Source organism: Kogia breviceps, chromosome 1, assembly GCF_026419965.1.
Source record: "Kogia breviceps isolate mKogBre1 chromosome 1, mKogBre1 haplotype 1, whole genome shotgun sequence".
NCBI lineage: Eukaryota > Metazoa > Chordata > Mammalia > Artiodactyla > Physeteridae > Kogia > Kogia breviceps.
The window spans coordinates 127,917,438-127,943,621 of NC_081310.1; the positions used below are offsets into that span (position 1 = coordinate 127,917,438).

Sequence of the window (26,184 nt, forward strand, 5' to 3'; positions counted from 1 at the left end):
GGTAGGACACTTCCAGCAATAGTTTAAAACAATTAATTTACAAAAACCAAGATTCAATGAATCCACCTGGTTGGATCCCTTAGGAGCTCATATGTAGATGCCAACCCAGAGTAACAGGAAGAGAACTCCAAAGTCAATGAATAGCAAGGCCACCAAGGAATGAGAAGCTTTTTGTACATATCATGAGTGTGCTTGGTGGAGGTGGCTTCATAAACAAAGTACCAGCGAGTGAAGAACCAGCCAATAGCCAGCAGCCCCATGGTCAGATAGGAGAAGACAGCCAGGTTCCCTGGGATGGTGTATCTGTTCGTGGTCTTGAGCTCCATTTTTCTGGACACAGAGTAATCCACCAGTTTGCCCCATCTGGGTTTGCATCTGCTGCTTTGGACCTTCCTGTTGGGGTTCAGGCAGAGGCTGTGATGGCATCAGGAAGACTGCCCAGAATGATCCTGTAAAAAAAAAAGTGAGCTCTGAATGGGAAGGATGGTAGACAAGACAAAAGTTGTCTTTCAGCATACAATGGCCAACAGGCACGTGAAAAGATACTGAACATAACTAATTATCAGAGAAATGCAAATCAAAATGATGATATCACCTCACACCTGTCAGAATGGCCATCATCAAAAAGACCACAAATAACAAATGTTGGCAAGGAGGTAAAAAAAAGGGAACACTTGTACATTGTTGGAGGGGATGTAAATTGGTACAGCCACTATGGATAACAGTATGGAGGTTCCTCAAACAACTAACTATAGACCTACCATATTATCCAGCAATTCCACTCTTGGGTATATATCTGAAGAAAACAAAAACACTAATTCCCAAAGGTAAAGGCACCCCAATGTTCACAGCAGCACTATTTACGATAGCCAAGATATGGAAGCAACCCGAATGTCCATTAACAGATGAATGGATAAAGAAGACATGGTATACAAACACACGCGCACACACACACACACACACACACACACACACACACACACACACAAAGGGAATACTACTCAGCCATATAAAAGAATGAACTTTTTCCATTTGTAACAACATGGATGGACCTGGAGGGTATTATGCTAAGTGAAATAAGTCAGATAGACTTATAACTAGTAACTCACTAGTGGTTACTAGTGAGAAGAGGCAAGGGGGAGGGGCAAGTGGGAGGGGCAAGATAGGGGTAGGGGGTTAAGAGGTACAGCTAATATGTATAAAATAAATAAACTACAAGGATAATGTATAGCACAGGAAATACAGCCAATATTTTATAATAATTATAAATGAAGTATAATCTATAAATTATGCTGAATTACTATGTTGTATACCTAAAACTAATATAATGTTGTAAATCAACTATACTGCCAAAAAATGTTGTCTTTCAGTGAGTTGTTTTTAAAATCTATAAATGTATTTCTGGGAACTTTGAGTGGAGGATTTGCACAGCAATTTTTAAAAGTCTGAATAAATATATGAACACATAAATAACCCCATGTATGAACTCGCTGCAGACCCAGGGAAAAGCATGGAAGCCACAGAAAAGCAGAAAAAAGTGATCTCCCTTCTCCGTAGAAGCTTCTCCTTGCTCTGGACCCAGCCATTCTTCATGCTCGACGATATGATTTCTACGTTTCAGGGTTTCCCCTGAAGCAAAGCTTACACCTCCTTGTCATATTCTAGGTCTCAGCAACAGGTGAACAAAGATATTCACGAGAAACACAGCATTTCTTTGCTACTGAATGTTGCCATTTTTAGACAGTGTTTTTTTTTTCTCAGTTAAACTTAAAACACTGCTCTTGATCAGCAAAAGCTTCTTCCTCTCAGGGCTGCTTGCATCTGCCTTGGATGTGCATTTTAATGTTACTTCATGGTGAGGAGAATTGGGGACATTTTCCTCCTTGTCCTAAATGATTTCCTAAGAGTTTTAAGATCATTGTGCTTTATGCATAGACTCTACATCTAATCTGGATGTAAAAATTGCTATTATCTATGCATCATGACAACAAAAGGGGTTTTATAATTTGAGAGGGCTTAGATTAGTTTAAGCTACTGAGATAGAAGATGTTATGTATATTTGAGATACAATGTAGGGATCTAGTTGTTCAGTTTAAATTGGGTCAAAATGCTAGTGAAATGTAAATGATGTTCATATGATATATATATATTTTTTGCGGTTACGCGGGCCTGTCACTGTTGTGGCCTCTCCCGTTGCAGAGCACAGGCTCCGGACGCGCCCGCTCAGCGGCCACGGCTCACAGGCCCAGCCGCTCCACGGTATGTGGGATCTTCCCGGACCGGGGCACGAACCCGTGTCCCCTGCACCGGCAGGTGGACTCTCAACCACTGCGCCACCCGGGAAGCCCCATATGATATTTTAACATGCCATCTTTTTTCTCTTTTGAAGATGACTTTGGCACACCATTGTAATCATGTCTGTCAGTAAAATGACCTTGAACTCCATTCAAAAATGCAAATAACTTTGCACATAGAATTTGATGCCAATATAAACATGCAAACAAAGAATTTCAGGTTATTATTTCCTGTACCTCAGGATCAGTGATGCACTGATAAATGGTTCTCAAAAAATACATAAAACGAAACACGAAAACAATGCTGACTGATTTGTAATATTTGCCAACTTCCATAATATAAATACTTCGATCTGGTGAGCTGGCATGAGCTGTTTCCGGGGCACCACTGTATCTATTTCTCTTTCATGCTCTCTTATCTCTGGGCCTTTGCACCTGTTGTTCTTTTTGCCTGGAATGTTCCAGTGATCTCTCTCCTCACTTTGCAAATTGGCTCTTCACTTAGCATCATTGGAATCCTTAAATGAATTAAACAGTGGTATAAAGCACTTGGAATGATGTCTGGCATACAGTGAACACTATTTAAGAGAGGTTTATTAATATTCTTTTCCTTCACTGACCACCTAAGACTGAATTAGGTGTTCTTCTGTGTGCCCAGCCTGCTGTGTTTCTCCTGTGGTACCTCCCTGACTCTGTTGTACTGGCTCCCTTTCCAGCCCTTGTTGGATCAACCTCCATAAAAGACGGACTGGCTTTGTTTACTGTTACATCCCTGCCTAGCAGAGTGCCTGGAAAGTGGAAGACACTCAATATATATTTGTTAAATAATAACCTGATAGATCATTGAATCTGTTATGTACTACCAACTTGAATGAGGAATTAAGAAGGTCCATGTGGATGTCAAGAAATGGTTATAAGAAACAGGTAGAGGGGAAGATTTGGTGATAGCTAAAGAAACTATATTTTCTGAGGATGTCTAGACTCTTAGGTGTGCTGACAGAAAGGGTGTTCTTTGTTTGGTCTAACCAAAGTGGAGAAAGTTTCAGTTAGGGTCTTCCGACGTTTCCATAGACAATCCCATTATCATGTCGGTGTGGGGACTTCTACACTGTGCCAACTGGTGACTTTCTCCAGCATTAAAAGAATGCTTGTAATCTCAGGGGCTCTCTCCCTATTTTTATTTTATTTTATTTATTATTATTATTTTTAACATCTTTATTGGAGTATAATTGCTTTACAAGGGTGTGTTAGTTTCTGCTGTATAACAAAGTGAATCAGCTATACATATACATATATCCCCATATCCCCTCCCTCTTGCGCCTCCCTCCCACCCTCCCTATCCCACCCCTCTAGGTGGTCACAAAGCACCAAGCTGATCGCCCTGTGCTATGCAGCTGCTTCCCACTAGCTATCTATTTTACATTTGGTAGTGTATGTATGTCAATGCTACTCTCTCACTTCGTCCCAGCTTACCCTTCCCCCTCTCTCCATGTCCTCAAGTCCATTGTTTATGTCTGAGTCTTTATTCCTGTCCTGCCCCTAGGTTCATCAGAACCTTTTTTTTTAGATTCCATATATATGTGTTAGCATACGGTATTTGTTTCTCTCTTTCTGACTTACTTCACTCTGTATGACAGACTCTAGGTCCATCCACCTCACTACAAATAACTCAATTTCATTTCTTTTTATGGCTGAGTAATATTCCATTGTATATATGTGCCACATCTTCTTTAACCATTCATCTGTTGATGGACACTTGGGTTGCTTCCATGTCCTGGCTATTGTAAATAGAGCTGCAATGAACATTGTGGTACATGACTCTTTGAATTATGGTTTTCTCAGGGTATATGGCCAGTAGTAGGATTGCTGGGTCATATGGTAGTTCTATTTGTAATTTTTTAAGGAACCTCCATACTGTTCTCCATAGTGGCTGTATCAATTTACATTCCCACCAACAGTGCAAGAGTGTTCCCTTTTCTCCACACCCTCTCCAGCATTTATTGTTTGTAGATTTTTTGGTGATGGCCATTCTGACCGGTGTGAGGTGAGACCTCATTGTAGTTTTGATTTTCATTTCTCTAATGATTAGTAATGTTGAGCATCCTTTCATGTGTTTGTTAGCAATCTGTATATCTTCTTTGGAGAAATGTCTATTTAGGTATTCCAAAGAGCTAACACTTATCCTTCTCAAACTCTTCTCCTTATTTTTTCAAGATCCTTATCTTACACTGGTAGGAGAGGGGTGGTGCCGGTTGAGGGAGGTTATCTCTAAAACAGCTCTAATGAAATCTTGCAAGCTGTTCAGCCAAGCCTCCAGATGACTTCATTATCCCACTTTTAAGATTTTACCATTATTAAGTATGATTTGTTTACTGCTACAAAGTGACATAGAAGCGAGTCATAGAACATAGAATTAACAAAAATATCTGGTATTATGTGAGTGAATGAGATCCTCCCCCTCCTCCCTGAATACACAGTTGTACAGTATATGCTGTCTTCAGGAACTGGATTTAGAGAAAACTCCTACTGTTCCTGACAGCATTCAAAATTATATTCTGTACGATCCTTTTTAATCAGTAGCATTAACTTCTAGAGAAAAGAAACTTGATCGCATATTGTACTCATTGATATTGCTACTGATTTTAAAAAGTCACACTTGTTATCTCTCAAGATGCTTATAACATTGTTATCTCCAAAATATATTCAATGCAGCAATGTGTGTCTGCTGTAGTGATGCCCCCCAAAGGTTCTGATTCTGGCAAAGAGGTTATTTTTTATTTTGCTCTTAGAAAGTCATTCACATGGATATTTTCTTTCAAAATATTTCATTTTTTGCATGAAATATGCATCATTATATAAAACCTTAGTATTTCATTTCTTAAATCTCTACTTTTCTACAACATTTTTGGAAATTAATTCTCTCACTGTTCTTGTGAAACTTGGTAAGAGATTGAGAAGAGAATTTTTTCATATTTAATTGCTAAAGTGCAAACATTCTGAAGAACATGTTTAATCCTGGTTGGTTGGGCTCTTTCTGCCTTCCAGAACCCGTCTGAGATAGAATTGGACAACCATGGGATGTTAGAACAAAAGAGACACTGGGAACTCTAAACTTAGTCCCTTATCTTAGGGATGAGATGACTTGGTTCCACTGGCATGGTTTATTTCCAGGGAATAGAAATCCATCAAACTATTCACATGGGCAAGAAAAAATTAGGAAAGGAAACCAGCTTTTAAAATGGACTGCAAACAAATGCAAACAAAAAAACCTCCACAATAAATAAAAAAGATAAAATTGACCGCAAAAATAGAGTAAATTTTTTGTTAGTCTCCTCTGCATCACCCCACCCTTCATCAGCAGAAACATAAGAAAGTTCAGAGAGTGATTATTTGCTAAAGCCTGTGTTGGGTGTGCAGTTCTTACAGATTAAAAAATCGAAAAGACTGAATTTGATATAAAAGTTGGATATCAGGCCACTTTAAAACTTATCCAGTTGTCCACTTGCAAGAGTGAGACAACTGAACACAAGAATAATGATGATGAGTCCCAAAGTAGAGATGTTTAAGAGACCACCTTATAATAAAGGCAAGTTCCCTGAAAATAGCACTTCAATTTCCAGGAGTGGTCTTGAAACAGAGGAGACCTATGTCAAGGCCTTCCTGGTGCAGATAAGTAGTACAGAGACAAAGATAGCATGGTCAGGCAGGGAAATAACCGTAGCTTAAACAAGTCATCCCCCAAGCACTCCCAGTTCTGTCTCAGGTAAAGGTAAAGTCTAATACACATTCCTCAGTTGTTTTGCAGAAACCATATCCTAACCAGGTGAAGAATCGTGACCCTGAGCACATATACCCCCCCAGACCAGCTGGAGCCTGAAGACTGATAATGTTAACCCTTGTGGCCTCACCTGGTTACCTCACCACCCAATAATCAGAAAATTGTGCATGAGCTGATTATGTTCCCCACAAATGTCACTCCCCTCACTTTGTCTTTAAAAACCTATTCCTAAAAGTCATCAGGGAGTTCGAGTCTTTTGGGCATTAGCTACCTATATTCCTTGCTTGGTGCCCAGTAATAAACCTTGTATTTTCCTTCACCACAACCTGATGTCAGTAGATTGGCTTTGCTGTGTGTTGGGTGAGCAGACCAATTTGGTTCAGTAACAGTCTCTCTGGCTGCCTGGGGATGCTATTTATGTAATCCTGGGCAATTATGTAATTGCTGCCAATGATGTAACCTGGGCAAATGAGCTCATCACTCTATGTTCTATCCCTACCAATTTCAAAGAAATTCCATGAAGATGAATCAGACAAAATGCATGAGGACAGGAGTTTTAACCTGGGGTTCTTTGGAATTCACAAGTGAATTTCATGTAAGATATGTGTGTATATGTGCACAGTGCATTTTTCTGGTTAGAAACTTTTATCAAATTCGTAAAGAAATCTGTAAACCTGAAGTGGTTAAGAAGCATTTACAGTGAGTTGATCCTTACTACTTGCGAATCTGTATTTGTGAATACACATACACACTAAAATGTGTTTGTTACACCAAAATCAACATGCCCAGTGCTTTCACAGTCATTCACAAACATGTGTGAAAAATTTGAGTTGCCTGATGTGCACATTCCCAGCTGAGGTCAAACAAGGTGATGCTCTCCTATCCTGTATCATTTCTCACACTGTATCCTTTCCATGGTCTATTTAGTGCCACTTTTTTTGCACTTTTGTGCTTTATGTTGTTGATTTTGCTATTCAAAATGGACCAAATCATAGTGCTGAAGTGTCATCTAATGTTCCTGAACACAAGAAGGCTGTGAAGTGCCTTACAGAGAAAATATGTGTGTAGATAAACATTCTGGCCTGAGGTATAATGATATTGGCTATGATTTTAATGTTAACAAATCAACTGTATATTAAAAAAGGAGTCTTTAAACAGAAACACACATAAAACAAGGTTATATACTGATTTATTGAAGAAAATGTTGTGACCAGAGGCTTGCAGGAACTTAACCCTATATTTCCTTTAAGAGCAATGATTTACTATTTGCTAATTCAGTGTTTGTGGTGACTTTATAAAACAACTACCACAAATAAGGAGAAGCAACTGTACTTAGAAGAAGGGTGGGGAGAAAATATGGAATAATGCTTAAGAGTAGCACTTTGAGAAACACAAACAATGATATTACTCAACCATAAAAAAAGAACGAAATAATGTCATTTGCAGTGACATGGATTCAACTAGAGATTATCATACTTAGTGAAGTAAGTCAGAAAGAGAAAGACAAATACCACATGATATCACCTATATGTGGAATCTAAAATATGACACAACTGAACTTATCTATGAAACAGACTCACAGACATGAGAACAGACTTGTGGTTGCCAAGGGGAAAAAGGGGTGGGGGGATGGATGGATTGGGAGTTTGGGATTAGCAGATGCAAGCTATTATATAGAGAATGGATAAAACAACAAGGTGCTACTGTATAGCACAGGGAACTGTATTCAGTATCCTGTGATAAACCATAATAGAGAAAAATATGAAAAATACATATGTGTGTGTATATGTAACTGAGCCACTTTGCTGTACAGCAGAAATTAACACATTGTAAATCAACTATACTTGAATAAAATAAATTTTAAAAAAAGAGTAGCACTTTGAAGTTGGAGATAATTAGCTTAGAGTTACTGAGAGTTGAGCAAGTGACACCTGTTACCACCACCAGGGAGGAGGGCCCTGCATGGAAGATAGCAAAGAGATGACAATGCCTCCCACCAGGAGCAGCTGTCCCAAGATGTCAACCCACTGTATCGTTTGCAGGTGTTGGGGTCACCAAGAAAGACATGACTCACACAGACACTGGATGGAGCAATGCTTTGCTTCAATAGTGAGTGTCAGTTCCCCAAGGCCAGTGGGTCTTGCTGTGTAGCTGATGCTGGAAGATGGTCTACCAGCACCCCTCTGTGTTGCCAGTGAAGGACCCTGTTTCCTCCTCACCAAGACCAAACAGATAGAGCAATGTGCTTAGCCAGGTCCCATGTGTTGCATACACTTGAAGCAGAACAAAGAAGTACACTTTAAACTCAGAACAGGCACATTATATTCCCAAACAAGGCGATACACCCAACATAGGCTGTGAGGGCTCCTCATCTCCATGTAAGGAAATGTTCTAGGCCCAAGGCACACTTCAGCAGCTGTGCAAGTGTCAACAAACTGCATAACTGCCCTTCCCAACACTATCTATCTCTTGCTAGCTGTATCGGTCGAATTATTAAACCTTGCTGAGTTCAGTTTCCTCATCTATAAAATAGGAGATAATAATAATGAAAATAAGAAGACCTACTTTGTAGGGTTTATAGATTAAATATGATAAAGAACATAAAGAAAAAAATCTTCCAGCTTTGTGACTTGAATGTAAGAGCTCAGTAAATATTGTTAAAAAGTCAAGGATCCGATCTTCAACCTGTCCATGGTACCACGTTTCCCAGGTGGAAGGGAAGTAGAGACAGTCATTTATGCATTTCAAAACTATGGAATGGATAGATGAGGAGGTGACAGATGAGCAGAGACCTGAAACAAGTGATGGAAAAAGCTACAAGAAGCTTGCATTAGAGTGTTCCAAGAAGAGGGAACAGCAAATGCAGAGGCCCTGAAGCAAGAACAAGGTTGAGATAAAGACTAGAAAGAAGGCCACTGATTTAGCAAGTGAAGACTGAAGGTCAGTGACAGGCAGAAGGCAGAGACCTAGGGCCTCTAGAAGTAGATATTCAAATGGGGGCTACTATAGTGGACACACAAAAAGATGAGAGTTATTTGGACTAAGGTATTGGTGGAGGAGGTGAGAAATGCTTGGGAGGAGAGTTTATAGATGATGGGTTAGATATGGTATGTGAGGGAGAGAGACAGGGAGAGACAGAGAGGTCTTTGGCCTGAGTAATTTGATGATTGGATAAGGGGTTACTTACTAAGATGGGGAACATTGGAACAGTACCAGGTATGGGATGGAAATCAGGGGCTCTATTTCAACAGGGTGAGCTTGAGATACCTCTTGAACCCCCAGATGGAAATACGGAGTAGGCCATTAAATGTGCAAATTAAATGTGCTCAGGTGAGTAATGAGGGTGAAGATATAAAGTTAGGAATCATAAGCATATAGATTGTATTCAAAGTCATGGGACTGGATAAAATCACTCAAAATGCAAGTGTGGATTGAGAGTAAAAGAAGTCAAAGATTGAGCCCTGGGACACTGCAGCATAGAGGTCAGGAAGATGAGGGGGTCCAGCAAAGAAGGCCCCAAACAAGTAGCCACTTCTGCATTTGACTGTAGTTCCAGGCATCCTATGAGCAGATGCTGAGCCCTAGGATGGGCTTCTTCTGACTGCCAAGTCCCACAGCTCTTTTCCAGGCCTCAGCCCAACGCAGCCATTTCAACCAGAAAAGAATTAGATTAATTAGATAAGATTAGAATTAATTAGATTAATATAGACTAAGCTTACGACAATTGTAATATTCAATATATATTTACTAAATAGTATATACAAATGAATCAATAAATGAATATTGATGAATTTTATTTTTATTCTTCTTTAAGTACTTACATACAAATCCTTATTTGTGTTTGAGTTTTCCACCCAGAGGGACGATTGCTTTTGCTTCATTTTAAGATCTATCAGAGGAAATTTTTTCTAGGCCGGAAATCTTTCCTATTAGCTCTGATGGCATCAATCTTCCAGAGTTTTATCAACTAATAATATTTTGTTCTTTAAAAAAAGGATATGCAGGGCTTCCCTGGTGGTGCAGTGGTTGAGAATCCGTCTGCCGATGCAGGGGACACGGGTTCGTGTCCCGGTCCGGCAAGATCCCACATGCCGCGGAGCGGCTGGGTCCGTGAGCCATGGCTGCTGAGCCTGTGCGTCCGGAGCCTGTGCTCTGCAACGGGAGAGGCCGCAACAGTGAGAGGCCCGCGTACCGCAAAAAAAAAAAAATTTTTTTTTTAAAAAAATTAAAAAAAAAATTAAAAAAAAAGTATATGCAAATTTTAAATCTTACAATTTCATTCAGCAAGATTTTAGAGGTACCATATATTAATAATATTAATTTATTCATTTAATTATGAAACCAAAACTTATGTAATATTTGTATGTACAAAAACACACTATTAGCTGTGTGTAGAATATAATACTCCAGTAATGAAAATTACTATTACTATGTGTCAAGTAGTATACAAAGTGTTTTACACGTACTTCCTTTCTTTCATGGGATTCTCATAGCACCCTAGGAGAATAATGCTACTGTCGCCTGTTTCACAGAGGAGAAAAAAAAATTCAGAGTTAAATAAGAATCTCACGGTCAAATGATTAGAATTGGGCAGAACTGAGATTTGAACTCAGCTGTCTATTATTACAGAACTTGAGCTCTTACTCGGCTCTGCGGCTTGTTTATTAATCAACATCATCATCATCATAAATCTGTTTTACTTACAGCATAAAACTAAAACCAAGCTTGGCCGACATAAGCATGCATCTCCAAAGGAAAACATGACAATGACTGAAATTCAACTTAGGCTGGAGGAAAATCCCATCCAAGTCTCTATCGAAAATGTTAACATTTTCTGTGACATCTTCTGGAAAGAGCAAGACAAAAACTGGGACATGGACCTCTAAACAAAGAGCAAGCACAGCACAGGGGCGGCAGCATAGGCAGTACCCCAGTGAGGACCAGAGGTTCAGCTTTCCCACGAGAAGACCCTCAGCAGCAAAGTCACAGCCGTGGCAGCCTCGGCATCTCCTCGGCAGCAGCAAGACGAAAAACACTCTTGGAATTAAACAGAAAGAAAGCAAAGCCCAACAAAGAAATGATTTTGGGCAAAATGAGCAGTAAGTGGAAGTAAGAGCAGCAACAGCAGCGTTGCAGTCAAGGGGGAAAATACAGCCTCAGCAACACTAAGCACAGAGCCAATTAAGCAAAAGCATCCTTGGCAGCAGTGAGAGTGAGGGGAAAAAGGGAATTCTTTGTCATCTTCACAAAGGCAAGGGATTACAGTTGGTAGTAATCATGTCACCAGGTTTAAGGACTGGGCTTCCAAAATCTATTTGGAATACACTAGATAGATACTATGATCTGATTCTGTAATTATTCACTGGATATGTTTTAATGAGATAATATACAAATATATTATATAGTATATAAAATCCATTTATATTAAAGTGTTTTGTAAACAGCAACATGCAATTAAAAATATTTATATTGTTGCTATTAATGATCATTATATCATTAATATCAAAATGATCACAAATATTATTATTAATAATTAAAAGTGTCATTTTAAAAATCCATACTAAAGAGGCTTTTGGTTATTTGGCTATTATTCACTTTTGAGGCATTTTAAATGGGACCTGTTTCCTACCTTATAATTCTATTAATAATCACCATTTGGTGAGGTAAACCTTATGAAGATGACCAATGGAACTTTATCAAATAAATCTGGGCTAAATGAGGCTAATCATTCTGTATATGATTCCATTGCTTTGTTTTGCTCCATTCCAATGCTTTCCAAAATGAGTCTGCCTGCTTTCAGAATTCTTCAAATGATCATTTTAATTGCTTCCCTTTACATCCTATTTTAGTTTTTGTTAGATGGCATTTAATGAAGTTTCACTTGATTATCAATTGGAGACTATTTTTAAATTTTACTTGATTTGTGATGTCTTGGGCTCTGTTTCCCCACTTAAAATTACAGCAGTGTAGAGTTCTATTTTATCCAAAGATATTATACTTATTAGTTTATCTGCCTTAGTTCAAAGATTCTATAAGAAACCTACTAATTTAAATTCACATTGTCTCCCAAATATGACAGGTCTTATTCCTCCAGTGAATTCTAATTCTGAAAGGAACACATCTTTCATTGATGAAGAAAGCAAGCTCTGGCTGGCTAGGGTCACCTAAGCAATAGAGATGGGATTTAAGGAAAGTAAATTAATGCCATTGCTGTCTAGTTCTTCTTCATGCCAGAACAACTTATGGTAATATTTTCCTTGCACTGGAAAGGAACATGAGGGAGAAAAAAACCCAGCTATAAGCCAGGATTGGATAAATTACTTTTTTTTTTTGGAACATCTTTATTGGAGTATAATTGCTTTACGATGGTGTGTTACTTTCTGCTTTATAACAAAGTGAATCAGTTATACATATACATATTTCTCCATATATCTTCCCTCTTGCATCTCCTTCCCTCCCACCCTCCCTATCCCACCCCTCTAGGTGGTCACAAAGCACCAAGCTGATCTCCCTGTGCTATGCGGCTGCTTCCTACTAGCTATCTATTTTACATTTGGTAGTGTATATATATCCATGCCACTCTCTCACTTTGTCCCAGCTTACCCTTCCCCCTCCCCATGTCCTCAAGTCCATTCTCTAGTAGGTCTGCATCTTTATTCCCGTGTTGCCCCTGGTTCTTCATGACCATTTTTTTTTTTAAGATTCCATACATATGTGTTAGCATAAAGTATTTGTTTTTCTCTTTCTGACTTACCTCACTCTGTATGACAGACTCTAGGTCCAACCACCTCACTAAAAAATAACTCAATTTCATTTCTTTTTATGGCTGAGTAATATTCCATTGTATATATGTGCCACATCTTCTTTATCCATTCATCTGTCGATGGACACTTGGGTTGCTTCCATGTCCTGGCTAGCTGCAATGAACATTGTGGTACATGACTCTTTTTGGATTATGGTTTTCTCAGGGTATATGGCCAGTAGTGGGATTACTGGGTCATATGGTAGTTCTATTTTTACTTTTTTAAGAAACCTCCATACTGTTCTCCATAGTGGCTGCATGAATTTACATACCCACCAACACCCTCTCCAGCATTTATTGTTTGTAGATTTATTGATGATGACCATTCTGACCAGTGTGAGATGATATCTCATTGTAGTTTTGATTTGCATTTCTCTAATGATTAACGATGTTGAGCATTCTTTCATGTGTTTGATGGCAATCTGTATATTTTCTTTGGAGAAATGTCTATTTAGGTCTTCTGCCCATATTTGGACTGGGTTGTTTGTTTTTTTTGATATTGAGCTGCATGAGCTGCTTGCAAATTTTGGAGATTAATCCTTTGTCAGTTACTTCATTTGCAAATATTTTCTCCCATTCTGAGGGTTGTCTTTTCATCTTGTTTATGGTTTCTTTTTCTCTGCAAAAGCTTTTAAGTTTCATTAGGTCCCATTTGTTTATTTTTGTTTTTATTTTCATTTCTCTAGGAGGTGGGTCAAAAAGAATCTTGCTGTGACGTATGTCAGAGAGTGTTCTGCCTATGTTTTCCTCTAAGAATTTTATAGTGTCTGGCCTTACATTTAGGTTTTTAATCCATTTTGAGTTTATTTTTGTGTATGGTGTCAAGGAGTGTTCTAATTTCATTCTTTTACATGTAGATGTGCAGTTTTCCCAGTACCACTTATTGAAGAGGCTGTCTTTTCTCCATTGTATATTCTTGCTCCCTTTATCAAAGATAAGGTGACCATATGTGCATGGGTTTACCTCTGGGCTTTCTAACCTATTCCATTGATCTATATTTCTGTTTCTGTGCCTGTACCATATTGTTTTGATTACTGTAGCTTTGTAGTATAGTCTGAAGTCAGGGAGCCTGATTCCTCCAGCTCTGTTTTTCTTCCTAACGATTGCTTTGGCTATTTGGGGTCTTTTGTGTTTCCATACAAATTATGAAATTTTTTGTTCTAGTTTTGTGAAAAATGCCAGTGGTAGTTTGATAGGGATTGCACTGAACCTGTAGACAGCTTTGGGTAAAATAGTCATTTTCATAATGTTGATTCTTCCAATCCAAGAACATGGTATATCTCTCCATCTATTTGTATCATCTTTAATTTCTTTCATCAGTGTCTTATAATTTTCTGCATACAGGTTTTTTGTCTCCTTAGGTAGGTTTATTCCTAGGTATTTTATTCTTTTTGCTGCAATGGTAAATGGGAATGTTCTTAATTACACCTTCAGATTTTTCATCATTAGTGTATAGGAATGCAAGAGATTTCTGTGCATTAATTTTGTATGCTGCAACTTTACCAAATTCATTGATTAGCTCTAGTAGTTTTCTGGTAGTTTCTTTAGGATTCTCTATCCATAGTATCATGTCATCTGCAAACAATGACAGCTTTACATCTTTTCTGATTTGGATTCCTTATTTTTCTTTTTCTTCTCTGATTGCTGTGGCTAAAACTTCCAAAACTATGTTGAATAATAGTGGTGAGAGTGGGCAACCTTGTCTTGTTCCTGGTCTTAGTGGAAATGGTTTCAGTTTTTTACCATTTAGGACGATGTTGGCTGTGGGTTTGTCATATATGGCCTTTATTATGTTGAGGTAAGTTCTGTCTATGCCTACTTTCTGGAAGGTTTTTATCATAAATGGGTGTTGAATTTTGTCGAAAGCTTTCTCTGCATCTATTGAGATGATCATATGTTTTCTCTCCTTCAATCTGTTAATATGGTGTATCAGATTGATCAATTTGCATATATTGAGGAATCCTTGCAATCCTGGGATAAACCACACTTGATCATGGTGTATGATCCTTTTAATGTGTTGTTGGATTGTGTTTGCTAGTATTTTGTTGAGGATTTTTGCATCTATTTTCATCAGTGATATTGGCCTGTAGTTTTCTTTCTTTGTGACAATTTTGTCTGGTTTTGGTATCAGGGTGATGGTGGCCTCGGAGAATGAGTTTGGGAGTGTTCCTCCCTGTGCTATATTTTGGAAGAGTTTGAGAAGGATAGGTGTTAGCTCTTCTCTAAGTGTTTGATAGAATTCACCTGTGAAGCCATCTGGTCCTGGGATTTTGTTTGTTGGAAGATTTTTAATCACTGTTTCAATTTCAGTGCTAGTGATTGGTCTGTTCATATTTTCTATTTCTTCCTGGCTCAGTCTCGAAAGGTTGTGCATTTCTAAGAATTTGTCCATTTCTTCCAGGTTGTCCATTTTATTGGCATAGAGTTGCTTGTAGTAATCTCTCATGCTTTGTATTTCTGCAGTGTCAGTTGTTACTTCTCCTTTTTCATTTCTATTTCTATTGATTTGCATCTTCTCCCTTTCTTTCTTGATGACTCTGGCTAATGGTTTATCAATTTTGTTTATCTTCTCAAACAACCAGCTTTCAGTTTTATTGATCTTTGCTCTCATTTCCTTCATTTCTTTTTCATTTATTTCTGATCTGATCTTTATGATTTCTTTCCTTCTCCTAACTTTGGAGAGTTTTTTTTTTTTGTTGTTCTTTTTTCTCTAATTGCCTTAGGTATAAGGTTAGGTTGTTTATTTGGGATGTTTCCTGTTTCTTAAGGTAGGATTGTATTGCAATAAACTTCACTCTTAGAACTGTTTTTGCTGCATCCCACAGGTTTTGGGTCATCCTGTTTTCATTGTCATTTGTTTCTGGTAATGTTTTGATTTCCTCTTTGATTTCTTCAGTATTCGCTTAGTTATTCAGTAGTGTATTTTTAGCCTCCATGTGTTTGTATTTTTTACAGATTTTTTCCTGTATTTGATATCTAGTCTCATAGCATTGTGGTCAGAAAAGATATTTGATACAATTTCAATTTTCTTAAATTTACCAAGGCTTGATTTGTGACCCAAGATATGATCTATCCTGGGGAATGTTCCATGAACATTTGAGAAGATAATGTATTCTGTTCTTTTTGGATGGAATGTCCTATAAATATCAATTAAGTCTATCTTCTTTAATGTATCATTTAAAGCTTGTGTTTCCTTATTTATTTTCATTTTGGATGATCTGTCCATTGGTGAAACTGGGGTGTTATAGTTCCCTACTATGATTGTGTTACTGTTGATTTCCCCTTTTATGGCTGTTAGTATTTGCCTTACGTATTGAGGTGCACCTATGTTCGGTGCATAAATATTTACAATTGTTACATCTTGTTGGATTGATGTCTTGATCATTATGTAGTATCTTTCTTTGTCTCTTGTAATAGTCTTTCTTTTAAAGTCTATTTTGCCTGATATGAGAATTGCTACTCCAGATTTCTTTTGATTTCCATTTGCATGGAATATCTTTTTGCATCCCCTCACTTTCAGTCTGTATGTGTCCCTAGGTCTGAAGTGGGTCTCCTATAGACAGCATATATACGGGTCTTGTTTTTGTATCTATTCAGCTAGTCTATGTCTTTTGGCTGGAGCATTTAATCCATTTACACTTAAGGTTATCGATATGTTTGTTCCTATTACCATTTTCTTAATTATTTTGGGTTTCTTATTGTAGGTCTTTTCCTTCTCTTGTGTTTCCTGCCTAGAGAAGTTCCTTCAGCATTTGTTGTAAAGCTGGTTTGGTGGTGCTGAATTCTCTTAACTTTTGCTTGTCTGTAAAGGTTTTAATTTCTACATCAAATCTGAATGAGATCCTTGCTGGGTAGAGTAATCTTGGTTGTAGGTTTTTCCCTTTCATCAGGACTTTAAATATGTCCTGCCACACCCTTCTGGCTTGCAGAGTTTCTGCTTAAAGATCAGCTGTTAACCTTATGGGGATTCCCTTGTGTGTTATTTGCTGTTTTTCCGTTGCTGCTTTTAATATTTTTTCTTTGTATTTAATTTTGATAGTTTGATTAATATGTGTCTTGGTGTGTTTCTCCTTGGATTTATCCTGTATGGGACTCTCTGTGCTTCCTGGACTTGATTAACTATTTCATTTTCCAAATTAGGGAAGTTTTCAACTATAATCTCTTCAAATATTTTCTCAGTCCCTTTCTTTTTCTCTGTTTCTTTTGGTACCCCTATAATTTGAATGTTGGTGTGTTTAATATTGTCCCAGAGTTCTCTGAGACTGTCCTAAATTCTTTTCATTCTTTTTTCTTTATTCTGCTCTGCAGTAGTTATTTCCACTATTTTATCTTCCAGGTCACTTATGTGTTCTTCTGCCTGAGTTATTCTGCTATTGAACCATTCCATAGAATTTTAAATTTCTTTTATTGTGTTGTTCATCATTGTTTGTTTGCTCTTTAGTTCTTCTAGGTCCTTGTTAAACGTTTTTTGTATTTTCTCCAATCTATTTCCAAGATTTTGGATCATCTTTACTATCATTATTCTGAATTCTTTTTCAGGTAGACTACCTATTTCCTCTTCATTTGTTAGGTTTGGTGGGTTTTTACCTTGCTCCTTCATCTCCTGTGTGTTTCTCTGTCTCAATTTCTGCCCTGCAAACCGGTTCATCTGTACCATTTTTCTAGGTTCCACATATATGCGTTAATATATTTGTTTTCCTCCTTCTGACTTACCTCAGTCTCTATGACAGTCTCTAGATCCATCCATGTCTCAACAAAAGACCCAAGTTCGTTCCTTTTTATGGCTGAGTAACATTCCATTGTATATATGTACCACATCTTCTTTATCCATTCATCTGTCAATGGGCATTTAGGTGCTTCCACGTCCTGGCTATTGTAAATAGTGCTGCAATGAACATTGGGGTGCATGTGTCTTTTTGAATTATAGTTTTCTCTGGGTATATGCCCACTATTGGGATTGCTGGATCATATGGTAATTCCATTTATAGTTTTTAAAGAAACTTCCATACTGTTCTCCATAGTGGCTGTTATCAATTTACATTCCCACCAACAGTACAAGAAGGTTCCCCTTTCTCCACACCTTCTCCAGCATCTGTTGTTTGCAGATTTTCTGATGATACCCATTCTAACTGGTGTGAGGTGATACCTCATTATACTTTTGATTTCCATTTCTCTAATAATTAGTGATGTTGAGCAGCTTTTCATGTGCTTCTTGGCCATCTGTATGTCTTCTTTGGAGAAATGCCTATTTAGGTCTTCTGCCCATTTTTGGACTGGGTTGTTTGTTTTTTTGATATTGAGTTGCATGAGCCCAGCCCCACCCATCAGCAGTCAAGTGGATTAAAGTTTTATTGAGCTCTGCCCACAAGAACAAAAGGCAGCTCTACCCACCACCAGTCCCTCCCATCAGGAAACTTGCACAAGCCTCTTAGATAGCCTCATTCACCAGAGGGCAGACAGCAGAAGCAAGAAGAACTACAACTCTGCAGCCTTTGGAATGAAAACCACATTCACAGAAAGATAGACAAAATGAAAAGGCAGAGGACTATGTACTAGATTAAGGAACAACATAAAACCCCAGAAAAACAACTAAATGATGTGGAGATAGGGAACCTTCCAGAAGAAGAATTCAGAATAATGATAGTGAAGATGATACAGGACCTTGGAAAAAGAATGGAGGCAAAGATAGAGAAGATGCAAGAAATGTTTAACAGAGACCTAGAAGAATTAAAGAACAAACAACTAGAAGATTTAATTGATATTTATAGGACATTCCATCCACAAACAACATAATACACTTTCTCCTCAACTGCCATGGAACATTCTCCAGCATAGATCACATCTTGGGCCACAAATCAAGACTCAGTAAATTTAAGAAAATCGAAATCATATCAAGCATATTTTCCGACAACATGAGATTAGTAAATCTCCTTTCCACTATGAGATTAGAAATCAATTTCAGGGAAAAAAACATAAAATACACAAACACATGGAGGCTAAACAATCTGTAACTAAATAACCAAGACCTCACTGAAGAAATCAAAGAGGAAATAAAAAATTACCTAGAGACAAACAACAATGAAAACACGACAATCCCAAACCTATGGGATGCAGAAAAAGCAGTCCTAATAGGGAAGTTTATAGCAATACAATCCTACCTCAAGAAACATGAAAAATCTCAAATAAACAATCTAACCTTATACCTAAAGGAACTATAGAAAGAAGAACAAAGCCCAAAGTTAGTACAAGGAAAGAAATCATAAAAATCAGAGCAGAAATAAATGAAATAGAAACAAAGCAAACAATAACAAAGTTCAGTAAAACTAACAAGCTGGTTCTTTGAGAAGACAAACAAATTTGATAAACCTTTAGCCAGACTCATCAAGAAAAAGAGAGAGTGGACTCAAATCAATAAAATTAGAAATGAAAGGAGAAGTTACAACAGACACCGCAGAAATACAAAGCATCCTAAGAGACTACTACAAGCAACTCTATCCTAATAAAATGGACAACCGGGAAGAAATGGACAAATTCTTAGAAAGGTATACCCTCCAAGACTGAACCAGGAATAACTAGATAATATGAACAGACAAATCACAAGTAATGAAATTGAAAATGTGATTAAAAATCTTCCAACAAACAAAAGTCTAGCACCAGATGGCTTCACAGGTGAATTTTATCAAACATTTAGGAAAGAGCTAATGCTCATTTTTCTCAAACTCTTCCAAAAAATTACAGAGGAACACTCCCAAACTCATTCTACAGGCCACCACCACCCTGATACCAAAACCAAAGATACTACAAAAAAAGAAAATTATAGGGCTTCCCTGGTGGCGCAGTGGTTGAGAATCCGCCTGCCGATGCAGGAGACACGGGTTCGTGCCCTGGTCCGGGAAGATCCCACATGCCGCGGAGCAACTAAGCCCGTGAGCCATGGCCGCTGAGCCTGTGCGTCCGGAGCCTGTGCTCCGCAACGGGAGAGGCCACAACAGTGAGAGGCCCGCATACCGCAAAAAAAAAAAAAAAAAAAAAAAAAGAAAATTATAGACCAACATCATTGATGAACATAGATGAAAAAATCCTCAACAAAATACTAGCAAACAGAATCCAACAACACATTAAAATGATCATACACCATGATCAAGTGGCATTTATCCCAGGGATGCAAGGATTCTTCAATATATGTGAATCAATCAATGTGATACACCATATTAACAAACTGAGGAATAAAAACTATATGATCCTCTCAACAGATGCAGAAAAAGCTTTTGAAAAAATTTAATACCCATTTATGATAAAAGATCTCCAGAAAGTGGACACAGAGGGAACCTACCTCAACATAATAAAGGCCATATACGACAAACCCACAGCAAATATCATTCTCAACGGTGAAAAGCTGAAAGCATTTCTGCTAAGATAGGGAACAAGACAAGGATGTCCACTCTCACCACTGTTACTCAACATAGTCTTGGAAGTCCTAGCCACAGCAAACAGAGAAGAAAAAGAAATTAAAGGAATACAAATTAGAAAAGAAGAAGTAAAACTGTCACTGTTTGCAGATGACATGATACTATACATAGAAAATCCTAGAGATGTCACCAGAAAACTACTAGAGCCAATCAATGAATTTGGTAAAGTCGTAGGATACAAAATTAATGCTCAGAAATCTCTTGGATACTTATACACTAACAACAAAAGATCAGAAAGAGAAATTAAGGAAACACTCCCATTTACCATTGCAACAAAAAGAATAAAATACCTAGGAATAAACCTACCTAAGGAAGTAAAAGATCTGTACTCAGAAAAGTATAAGACACTGATGAAAGTAATCAAAGATGACTCAAGCAGATGGAGAGATATACCATGTTCTTGGATCGGAAGAATCAATATTGTTAAAATGACTATACTACCCAAACCAAACTACAGATTCAGTGAAATCCCTAACAAATTACCAGTGGCATTTTTTACAGAACTAGAACAAAAAATCTTAAAATTTGTATGGAGAGAGAAAAGACCCCAAATAGCCAAAGCATTTTGAGGGAAAAAAACAGAGCTGGAGGAATCAGACTCCCTGACTTCAGACTATACTACAAAGCTAGAGTAATCAAGAAAAAATGGTGGAGAGACCTTCAAGATGGCAGAGGATTAAGATGTGGAGATCACCTTCCTCCCCACAAATACATCAGAAATACATGTACCTGTGGAACAGTTCCTACAGAACACCTACTGAATGCTGGCAGAAGATCTCAGACTTCCCAAAAGGTAAGAAACTCCCCACGTACCTGGGTAGGGCAAAAGAAAAATGAAAAAACAGAGACAATAGAATAGGCATGGGGCCTGCACCTCTGGGAGGGAGCTGTGAAGAAGGAAAAGTTTCCACACACTAGGAAGCCCCTTCACAGGTGGGAACGGGGGATGGCAGGGAGGAAGCTTCAGAGCCATGGAGGTGAGCACAGCAACACGGCTGCAGAGGGCAAGGTGGAGAGGTTCCCACACACAGGTTCAGTCCCGACCTGCATTCACCAGCCTAAGAGACTTCTCTGCTCAACCGCCAGCCAGGACTGGTGGGGACTGGGAGCTGAGGTTTGGGCTTCGGAGGTCATATCCCAGGGAGAGGACTGGGGTTGGCTGCGTGAACACAGCCTGATGGGGGCTAGTGTGCCACAGCCCGCCGGGAGGGAGTCTGGGAAAAAGTCTGGAGCTGCCAAAAGGCAAGAGACCATTGTTTGGGGTGTGCAAGGAGAGGTGATTCAGAGCACTGCCTAAATGAGCTCCAGAGATGGGTGTGAGCTGCAGCTATCAGCGTGGACACCAGAGACAGGCATGAAACACTAAGGCTGCTGCTACAGCCACCAAGAAGCCTGTGTGCAAGCACAGGTCATTATCCACACCTCCCCTCCTGGGAGCCTGTGCAGCCCACCACTGCCAGGCTCCGTGACCAGGGACTTCCTCTGGAGAACACACAGCATGCCTCAGGCTGTTGCAACGTCACTGCAGCCTCTATCGCTGCAGGTTTGCCCTGCATTCTATAACCCTCCCTCACCCAGGCCTGAGTGAGCCAGAGACCCCTAATCAGCTGCTATTTTAAAGCCATCCTGTCTGAGTGAAGAACAGACACCCTCAAGTGACCTACATGCAAAGGCAGGGCCAAATCCAAAGCTGAACCCCAGGAGCTCTGCGAAAAAAGTAGAGAAAGGGAAATTTCTCCCAGCAGCATCAGGAGCAGTGGATTAAATCTCCAATCAACTTGATGTACCCTGCATCCCTGGAATACCTGAATACACAACGAATCATCCCCAATTGAGAGCTGTGTGGCTGACAGGGTCTTGGTACTCTGGCTGGGTGTCAGGCCTGTGCCTCTGAGGTGGGAGAGCCAAGTTCAGGACATTGGTCAGAGACCACCCGGCTCCACGTAATATCAAATGGCGAAAGCTCTCCCAGAGATCTCCAACTCAGAGTTAAGATGCAGCCCCACTCAATGACCAGCAAGCTACAGTGCTGGACACCCTATGCCAAACAACTAGCAAGACAGGAACACAACCTCACCCATTAGCAGAGAGGCTGCCTAAAATCATAAGGTCACAGACACTACAAACACACCACCTGATGCAGTCCTGCCCACCAGAAATAAAAGATCCAGCCTCATCCACTAGAACAGAGGCACCAGTCCCATCCACCAGGAAGCCTACACAACCCACTGAACCAACCTCAGTCACTGGGGGCAGACACCAAAAACAATGGGAACTACGAACATGCAGCCTGCGAAAAGGAGACCCCAAACACAATAAGTTAAGCAAAATGAGAAGACAGAGAAACACACAGCGGATGAAGGAGCAAGGTAAAAACCCACCAGACCTAACAAATGAAGAGGAAATAGGCAGTCTACCTGAAAAAGAATTCAGAGTAATGATAGTAAAAATGATCTAAATTCTTCAGAATAGAATGGAGAAAATACAAGAAATGTTTAACAAGGACCTAGAAGAACTAAAGAGCAAACAAACAGTGATGAGCAACTGAATAAATGAAATTTAAAATTCTCTAGAAGGAATCAATAGCAGAATAACTGAGGCAGAGGAACGGATAACTGACCTGGAAGATAAAATAGTGGAAATAACTACCGCAGAGCGGAACAAAGAGAAAACAATGAAAAGAATTGAGGACAGTCTCAGAGACCTCTGGGACAACATTAAATGCACCAACATTCGAATTATAGGGGTCCCAGAAGAAGTAAAAGACTGTGAAAATATTTGAAGAGATTGAAAACTTACTTAATATGGGAAAGGAAATAGTCAAGCAAGTCCAGGAAGTGCAGAGTCCCATGCAGGATAAATCCAAGGAGAAACACACCAAGACACATATTAATCAAACTATCAAAAATTAAATACAAAGAAAAAATGTTAAAAGCACCCAAGGAAAAGCAACTAATAACATACAAGGGAATCCCTATAAGGTTAACAACTGATCTTTAAGCAGAAACTCTGCAAGCCAGAAGGGAGTGGCAGGATATATATAATGTGATGAAAGGGAAAAACCAACAACCAAGATTACTCTACCTAGAAAGGATCTCATTCAGATTCGACGGAGAAACCAAAACCTTTACAGACAAGCAAAAGATTAGAGAATTCAGCAACACCAAACCAGATTTACAACAAATGCCAGAGGAACTTCTCTAGGCAGGAAACACAGAAGGAAAAGACCTACATAACAAACCCAAAACAATTAAGAAAATGGTAAGAGGAAAATACATATCAATAACTACCTTAAGTGTAAATGGATTAAATGCTCCAACCAAAAGACACAACCTTGCTGAATGGATACAAAAACAAGACCCATATATATGCTGTCTACAAGAGACCCATGTCAGACCTAGGGACACATACAGACTGAAAGTGAGGGGATGGAAAAAGATATGCAATAATTTCCATGCAAATGGAAGTAAAAAGAAAGCTGGAGTAGCAATTCTCATATCAGATGAAATAGACTTTAAAATAAAGAGTATTACAAGAGACAAAGAAGGACAGTATATAATGATCAAGGGATCAAACCAAGAAGAAGATATAGCAATTGTAAATATTCATGCACCCAACATAGGAGCATCTCAATACATAAGGCAAATGCTAACAGCCATAAAAGGGGAAATCGACAGTAACACAATCATAGTAGGGGACTTTAACACCCCATTTTCACCAATGGACAGATCATCCAAAATGAAAATAAATAAGGAAACATAACCTTTAAATGACACATTAAACACGATGGACTTAATTGATATTTATAGGACATTCCATCCAAAAACAACAGAATACACTTTCTTCTCAAGTGCTCATGGAACATTCTCCAGGATAGATCATATCTTGGGTCACAAATCAAGCCTTGGTAAATTTAAGAAAATTGAAATTGTATCAAATATCTTTTCTGACCACAATGCTATGAGACTAGATATCAAATACAGGAAAAAATCTGTAAAAAATACAAACACATGCAGGCTAAACAATACAATACTAAATAACCAAGAGATCACTGAAGAAATCAAAGAGGAAATAAAAAAATACCTAGAGGCAAATGACAATGAAAACATTATGACCCCAAAACTATGGGATGAAGCAAAAGCAGTTCTAAGAGGGATGTTTATAGCAATACAATCCTATCTCAAGAAACAAGAAACATCTCAAGTAAACAACTTAACCTTTCACATAAAGCAGTTAGAGAAAGAAGAACAAAAAACCCCCAAAGTTAGTAGAGGAAAGAAATCATAAAGATCAGATCAGAAATAAATCAAGAAAATGATAGGAAAGATCAATAAAACTAAAAGCTGATTGTTTGAGAAGAAATAAAACTACAGGTCAATATCACTGATGAACACAGATGCAGAAATCCTCAACAAAATACTAGCAAACAGAATCCAACAGCACATTAAAAGGATCATACAACATGATCAAGTGGGGTTTATCCCAGGGATGCAAGGATTCTTCAATATATGCAAATCAATCAATATGATACACCATATTAACAAATTGAAGGAGAAAAACCATATGATCCTCTCAATAGATACAGAAAAAGCTTTCAACAAAATTCAACATCCATTTATGATAAAAACCCTCCAGAAAGCAGGCATAGAGGGAACTTACCTCAACATAATAAAGGTCATATAAGACAGACCCACAGCCAACATCATTCTCAGTGGTGAAAAACTGAAACCATTTCCTGTAAGATCAGGAACAAGACAAAGATATCCACTCTCACCACTATTATTCGACATAGTTTTGGAAGTTTTAGCCTTGGCAATCCGAGAAGAAAAAGAAATAAAAGGAATACAAATTGGAAAAGAAGAAGTAAAACTGTCACTGTTTGCAGATGACATGATACTATACATAGAGAATCCTAAAGATGCCACCAGAAAACTACTAGAGCTAATCAATGAATTTGGTAAACTAGCAGGATACAAAATTAATGCACAGGAATCTCTTGCATTCCTATACACTAATGATGAAAAATATGAAAGTGAAATTAAGGAAACACTCCCATTTACCACTGCACCAAAAAATATAAAATACCTAGGAATAAACCTACCTAAGGAGACAAAAGACCTGTACTCAGAAAACTATAAGACACTGATGAAAGAAATTAAAGATGATACAAACAGATGGAGAGATATACCATGTTCTTGGATTGAAAGAATCAATATTGTAAAAATGACTCTATTACCCAAAGCAATCTACAGATTCAATGCAATCCCTATCAAACTACCACTGGCATTTTTCACAGAACTAGAACAAAAATTTTCACAATCTGTATGGAAACACAAAAGACCCCGAATAGTCAAAGCACTCTTGAGAAAGAAAAACGGAGCTGGAAGATTCAGGCTCCCGAGCTTCAGACTATACTACAAAGCTACTGTAAACAAGACAGTATGGTACTGGCACAAAAACATAAATACAGATCAATGGAACAGAATAGAAAGCCCAGAGATAAAACCATGCACCTACGGTCACCTTATTTTTGATAAAGGAGGCAAGAAAATACACTGGAGAAAAGGCAGCCTCTTCAATAAGTGGTGCTGGGAAAACTGGACAGCTACATGTAAAAGAATGAAATTAGAACACTCCCTAACACCATACACAAAAATACACTCAAAATGGATTAAAGACCTAAATTTAAGGCCAGACACTATCAAACTCTTAGAGGAAAACATAGGCAGAACACTCTGTGACATAAATCACAGCAAGATCCTTTTTGACCCATCTCTTAGGGAAATGGAAATAAAAAGAAAAATAAACAAATGGGACCCGATGGAACTTAAAAGATTTGCA

At 38.4% G+C, this 26,184-nt stretch overlaps 1 pseudogene; it reads right to left on the bottom strand.

Annotated features, from left to right (window-relative positions):
- Nucleotides 1–11: 11 nt before the first annotated feature.
- LOC131746361 (transmembrane protein 258 pseudogene) lies at nucleotides 12–10,217 on the bottom strand (annotated as a pseudogene).
- Between the last annotated feature and the right edge of the window lie 15,967 nt (nucleotides 10,218–26,184).